Genomic DNA, 7,009 nt, shown 5'->3' with positions numbered 1-7,009 from the left:
GTATGTCGAGGAAGGCTGCTGTTGGAAGCCCTTTGGTGAAGATGTCGGCAAACTGGGCGGAAGTAGGAACATGCAGAACTCGAACCTCACCTAGAGCTACCTTCTCGCGAACAAAATGGATGTCTATCTCGATGTGCTTAGTTCTACGATGCTGCACAGGATTACATGACATGTACACTGCGGAAATATTGTCATAATAGACAATAGTAGCATGGTGCAGAGGTCGGTGAAGCTCGCTGAGTAGTTGTCGAATCCAAACAGTCTCCGCCACTGTATGAGCGACCGAGCGATACTCAGCCTCCGTAGACGACCTGGAAACAGTAAGCTGCCGCTTCGACGACCATGAAATCAGATTATCACCCAAATAAACACAGTATCCCGAGGTAGATCGACGTGTATCAGGGCATCCCGCCCAGTCTGCATCCGAGTAAGCTGTGAGAGAGGTTGGAGAGGATGGAGTGATGGAGAGACCATGATCAAGAGTACCTTTGAGGTATCGAAGGATGCGGCGGACATGGTTCATATGTGGAAGACGGGGGTCATGCATGTATAGGCATGCTTGTTGAACAACATAGGTGATTTCAGGCCTAGTGAGAGTGATATACTGAAGGGCGCCAGTAATGCTACGATATAGGGTGGCGTTGGGAACGGGTTCTCCGGCGGAAGACAATTTGGCACCGGTCTCAGCAGGTGTGCGTGTAGGATGGCATTCCAGCATGCCGGACTTGGAGAGCAGCTCAATAGCATACTGGCGTTGGGAGAGGAAGAGGCCAGCGAAAGAGCGTGAGATAGCTATACCAAGAAAATGGTGAAGAGGACCGAGGTCAGTCATGCAGAATTCTTGGCGCAGAGAAGAGATGATGTGAGTGAGAAAAGAGTCAGAGGAGGCCGTCAACACTATGTCATCAACATATAAGAGTAAATATGCAGTGTGGGTGGAAGAGTGGTAGATGAACAGAGAGGAGTCAGAACGTGAGGGAATGAATCCGAGACTCTGGATGAACGAGGCAAACCGTTGAAACCAAGCTCTGGGTGCTTGTTTAAGGCCATACAAGGATTTTTGGAGATGGCAGACGTGATCAGCATAGGAAGAGTGGGAAAACCCAAGCGGCTGCCGGCAGTAAACGGTTTCAGTGAGAGAGCCGTGTAGGAAGGCGTTTTTGACATCGAGTTGGTGAATGGGCCAGGAGGAGGAGACGGCTAAGCTGAGAACTACACGGCTGGTGCTAGGTTTGACGACCGGAGAGAATGTCTCGTCGAAGTCGATGTCGGGTTGCTGGGAATCGCCACAACAAACCTAGCGAGCCTTGTAGCGGGAGAGGGAACCATCCGAATGGAATTTATGACGAAACACCCATTTCCCAGAGACTACGTTGGCACCAGGAGGTCGAGGAATGAGCGACCAGGTGTTATTGAGAAGAAGGGCATCATATTTTTCTTTCATGGCTTGGAACCAGTTCGGATCGAGGAGGGATGCTTTGTACGAGGTGGGAATGGGGGAGATAGGAGATGTGGAAGCTGTGAAGTTGAGGCGATCAACGGGTTGGGCAAAGCCAGACTTGCTGCGTGTGCGCATGGTGTGGGCGTTACGAGGAATGGGAACGGGAACAGCAGTCGGTGGCATGGAGGGGCCAGCTGAATCAGAAGAAGGAGTCGGGATTGGTGGAGTGGCGGGGCCTGGAGAGCTGGTAGGTGGAGTGGAGGGACCAGGTGAGCTGGTTGGTGGAGTAGCGGGGCCTGGGGAGCGGTGTGGTGGAGTGGCGGGGCCCGGGGAGCTGGGTGGCGGGCGATCCGAGAGATCGCCGTGGCTGGGTTGGTCGATTGCGGAAGCGGTAGTGGGTGGCGAATCTTGGGCATGCAGTGGGTGAGTAGGGTCCAGATGAACAGTGCCATGCACGTCAACAGCGCCATGCATGTCGATCGCTGAAGAGCGTGGTGAAGGGGTGACAGCGCCGGAAATTGGGGCAGAAAAGTTGGGGGTAGCGTGAGTGGCGAAAGGAAAAATGGTTTCATCAAACATGACGTGGCGAGACAGAATAACACGACCTGTAGGAAGATGGAGGCAGCGATAGCCTTTGTAGGAATCAGAAAAACCGAGCAAGACACAGGGCAAGGAACGAGGTGAAAGTTTGTTATCAGTGGTGGCAGATAAGTTGGGAAAGCATAGACAGCCGAAAGTACGAAGATCGGCGTAGGTGGGTGGGGCTAGGAAGAGAGACTCATAGGGAGAGAAGCGAGGACAAGTTTTGGTGGGCCAGACATTAAGTAAATATGTGGCATGCCGAAGCGCTTCAACCTAATATTGAGGAGGCATGGATGCGTGGATGAGTAGGGTACAGAGAATGCCGTTGATCATGCGAAGTGAGCGTTCAGCTTTCCCATTTTGGGGCGAGGTGTAGGGACATGAAAACCGGAGAAGAATGTCGTGGTGAAGAAAAAATTCACGGTTGCGGGTGTTGTCGAACTCGCGACCATTATCACATTGCAAGAAGCGAATGGGAAGAGAGAAGTGAGTGGAAACGTAATGTTGGAAGTTGACAAACAAGCTGTGAACATCAGATTTCGCTCGGAGGGGAAAGGTCCATATAAAGTGAGAATAATCGTCAAGAACAACAAGATAGTACTTGAAACCGGATACACTAGGGATAGGTGACGTCCACAAGTCACAATGCAACAGTTCAAAAGGGAAAGAGCTACTGGTAGTAGAATAACTAAAAGGCAGCCTAACATGCTTGCCTAATTGACACGATTGACAAAGAGACGAGTCATGAGAGTCACGACTGTAAGGGATCCTAAACGCGTCGAGGAGGGTGGTTGTAGTAGCATGGTTGGGATGGCTGAGCCGTCGATGCCACAGACTGATGGAGGCGAGCATGGCATGGGGCGAAGGAGTGGAGGCGCCGTGGACGGTGTACATATCGCCCGAACTATAAAGCGCGCCAGCTCCATCCGGGTGCAAAGATCCTTCATAGTCAAGCCAAAAGGGTCAAATTCCACAGAAACTTGGTTATCAATAGTGAAACGGCGAACTGAGATGAGGTTACCTCGCGAAGAAGAAGAGGGGAGTGAGAGGAAGGGATAGAGGAAGTGCCGACACAAGAGACAGGGACAGTGGAACCATTACCAAGAGTAATGGAGGGAAAGAGAAGAGAGGGATGAATGGAAGAAAGCGAGCTACTAGATGCAGACATATGCGCAGATGCACCAGAGTCGAAGATCCACTCGTTACCTGCGTCTTGGGTGGTGAGAGAGTTCATGGCGGCGATGAAGGCGGCCTGATCCCAGGCCGGCGCGGTCGAAGATGAAGGAGCAGCAGCATCAGCGGGTGGCTGAGGTGGCGATGGCGCTGGTGATGCAGCGTGCTCCCAGGTTGATGGTGTGGGCATCCCGTAGGGGTACAAGGAGTGCGCCGTTGGCGCCGCCGTGGCCTGGTACAGAGGAGCATAGGCGGTGTAGGCCTGCTGTGGTGGACGAGAGCCCAGGAGCCCAGGAGCGCCGGTGGAAGGGCGAAGGCCAGGCACCTAAGCGCCGGTGTAGGCCGGCGGAGCACCGTACGGGGAGGGTGCGGACCATGGCATGGGCCAAGCCTGCACGAGCCCCGTCCAGGGATCGTGTGGAGGGCGCCATGTCGAGCGAGCCGGTGAGGAAGGCGCAGGAGATGGTGCAGCGGTTGGCGGTGCAGGAGTAGAGCTCGACGAAGAAGACGCCGATCCCTGCTTTGGTGGCCGATAGATCGGGTTTTTGCCCTTGTAGTTGGGGCTGGGGCGCCACCCCGGCGGCGGTTGAGGTGCTGGAGGCGCCGGAGAGGAAGCCGCAGACGAACCCGCAGGAGTCGGAGCAGGGCGAGCCGAGGTGTGGAAGAGGCGAGGCGTGCTGGCCTTGCGCGCCTGATTCTGCTCCTCCATCTGGAGCATGGAGCGCGCCTCGGCAAGCGTTGGCAGAGGCCGGAGCATGGGGATCAAGGTCGCCTGCTGGGCGAAGCGGTCGTCGAGGCCACCCATGAGCGCATGAAGGAGGGAGCGGTCGGCAACCACCTCGCCGAGCTCACGCAGCTCGTCGCCGATGGCTTTGATGCGTTGGCAGAAACGCCGACAGGGCGATCACCTTGAGTGATGGTGCGGAGCTCCTGTTGAGCGCGGAGATGCGAGCGTCGCGGTTGTCCTGAAACAGCCGGCGGAGCTCGAGCCAGATGTCACAGGCGGTGGCACCATCGGTCACCACAAGGTTGAAGAGCTCGGTGGAGATGCGGGTTTACAGCCACTGAATAATGGCAAGATCATCCTTGAGCCATCTGGGATTGGCGGGGGCCGGTGGTGTATCGCCGGTGATGTGATGAAGGAGAGAACAGCGACCAAGATGGATCTCGAAGAGATGCCTCCAATGATAGTAGTTGTGGCTGTGGAGTTCAAGAACAATGAGGATGAAAGGAGTGATGTCAGTGATCGTATCGCTGAAGGAGAGAGTGGAGGGAATGGCAGGCTGGATGACTGGGGAAGAAGGTGTGGGCTGGCCGACGGTGAGGGGAAGAGTAGGCTGGCCGCCGCAGTTTGGAGGTAGGGTTGGCTGGCCGCCGGTGTTGGGTGGTTCGCCTGGATTCGTCATGGCGATCGTGGGAGGGGAGAGATGGATCGGATATCTGATACCATGTAAAATGATTGATTGTTCAGTTGTGGTTACAGAATACAGAGAGGAGTACATAAATAGGGGAGCCGGGCGCAACCGCGGCAGGACGTGGGGAGAGGCGATCGTGCAATCCAAGTGGGAAGCTAGTCCACGCTCTAACAGATGGAACCCCCAAAATCCCTTACAATCACCCCAATCATACTGCAGAGGTGGTGTGGTCGCCATGCCAAGGATGCTGACACGCATTTTTGGCTGTACTAAAATAACATGCATTTTTGGTGGTTTCCTGGTCTTACATAACAGGTACTCCCTCCGTCCGAAAATAGTTGTCATCAAAATGGATAAAAAGATATGTATCTAGAACTAAAATGCATCTAGATACATCCCCTTCTATCCATTTTGATGACAAGTATTTCCGGACGGAGGGAGTACACAGAAACACAAAAGAAAACAGTTTTCATCAGGAAGATAAAGGCAGCTCCCCAACATAACATGCTAACATATAACTCCTGAAAAAGGAAAGGAAAATAAAAGCAGTAGCGTTACCCAGTGATTTTTCCTGAAGCTTGACGAGCCCCCCACCGAAATCAGTCTGGAGTTTCTCCTCACAGCCGTTCTCTCCACCTTAGCTTATCACACAGTGTATTAGAATTAGAAGGAAGAAACCTAGAAGGGATTGCTGGTTTACATCCTCACTTGTAACTCCTAGTACAAGATTGCACTACAAAAGGCAGCAGCCTCATTAGTTGATTTCGTGAAGCAATGTCAGTTTCAGCCTGAAGCTTCTCCTTCCACAGTTTTCTCCAGTGCCGACAGAATGATATGAGACCATTGGAGGACGATGCTTGGGCAATAAATATGATATCATTGCGAGCTAGCCACATTGCCCAAAAATGATCTGTTTACCTTCAACCCGCTACCCATCTTAGGCAAAATGATCTTAATCAGCAACAAACATATGAGTGAGGAGCTAAAAATTATGACCGAAACATTTCATTCTGCACATACACATCTGTCTACCTTGAACCTGCTAGCGATCTTAAGCAAAAATGCTGAACCTAGTTACTTCAAACAGGATCAACCTTGCTGCTATCATGGGATAGAAGGTGTGATCCACACCGGCGGCGATGAGAACCTGCACCTGTTGCACTCTTGCCCGAGCGCCTCCATCTTCTTCACCGTGTCGTCCTTGAGGCTGTACACCCCGACAGCACGAACGTCAACATCGTCATCATCCACGCGCGAGGAAAACTCCTTGCGCACGCCGCTGAGTCTGTCGTCTGTGAAATAGACGCAGCCGGCCTCAATCTCCGGGCGCCCCCTTGTCGGCACGCACATCGACTTGTTCACCCCGACGAACAGCACGACGTCACCGATGTCCCTCGTCTCATTCCACTGCCCGTCGTCACCAAGGACATGGACCTTGAAGGAGCACGTCCACCCTTCCCGGCCGTACCGCTTCTTGGTCACACGGCCGTACTTGAGCACCACCATCAGCCGCCCACCCGGTGCTGCCACCAGGTACTTGAGATGCCGGCGCGAGCTGCCTTCTTCCATGGCCAGCCTTGGCGTGACAGCCGTGCTTGTGTACTCGCCGCCAGACTCCGCGTCACGCTGCCACGCTGCCACACCTCGACAACACCCGAGTAGGAGACGGAGTAAAACTGGCCGTCGTGGTGGATGCCGTCCTCGACTCCATCCTCCGACCGCGCCAGCTTCCACACACCGTCCTCCGCCGTGGCGCCGAAAACATCCCAGAGGATAAGCATGGCGGTGCCGTAGCTGCCGGGGCGGCGCGGGGACAGGACAACCTTCCGGTAGAACATATAGTTGGGGGCGAACGAGTAGCCCCCGTACCCCTCACGCCCCAAGGAACTGTCTGGGAACGGCGGCCCGTGGCCGTACCGGATGGTCAGAAAGCACCGTACACGCACGGTGAACGAGTCGTGGCGTGGGGCCACCTGCGGTCGTTGAAGACGCCCATGGTGGCGATGTGCGGGAGCGCGTGCTGCTCGCCGGTTGCGGGGTTGACGAGGTAGATCTGGCCCAGGTCGTCGGCCGTGGCGAGCCACCCGCGAGAGGAGCCGAGGACTAGACTAAGTGGCCTCGCAGCGCGGGGTCCAAGGCGTGCACGGTTGCGGCCCGCCGGTCGGCGACGGAGAAGAGCTCGACGGTCTCCGTGGTCTTGCCGGGGAGTAGGAGCCATGGTGCGGACGGCTTGAATACGTCGTCGTCGCCGCCGCAGGATGCTGCGGAGACCGCGGCGAAGGCGATGCGGTCGTGGATGTTGTCCAGCAGCTCCGGCGGGAGGCTGGGGCCTTCCCTGACGGCGGCCGGGGCGTTCCGTGGCATGCTGGCACGTAGGCGTAGTCTCCTACAGATCGAT

This window comes from Triticum dicoccoides, chromosome 1A, assembly GCF_002162155.2.
Source record: "Triticum dicoccoides isolate Atlit2015 ecotype Zavitan chromosome 1A, WEW_v2.0, whole genome shotgun sequence".
NCBI lineage: Eukaryota > Viridiplantae > Streptophyta > Magnoliopsida > Poales > Poaceae > Triticum > Triticum dicoccoides.
This window is presented reverse-complemented; position numbering follows the sequence as displayed.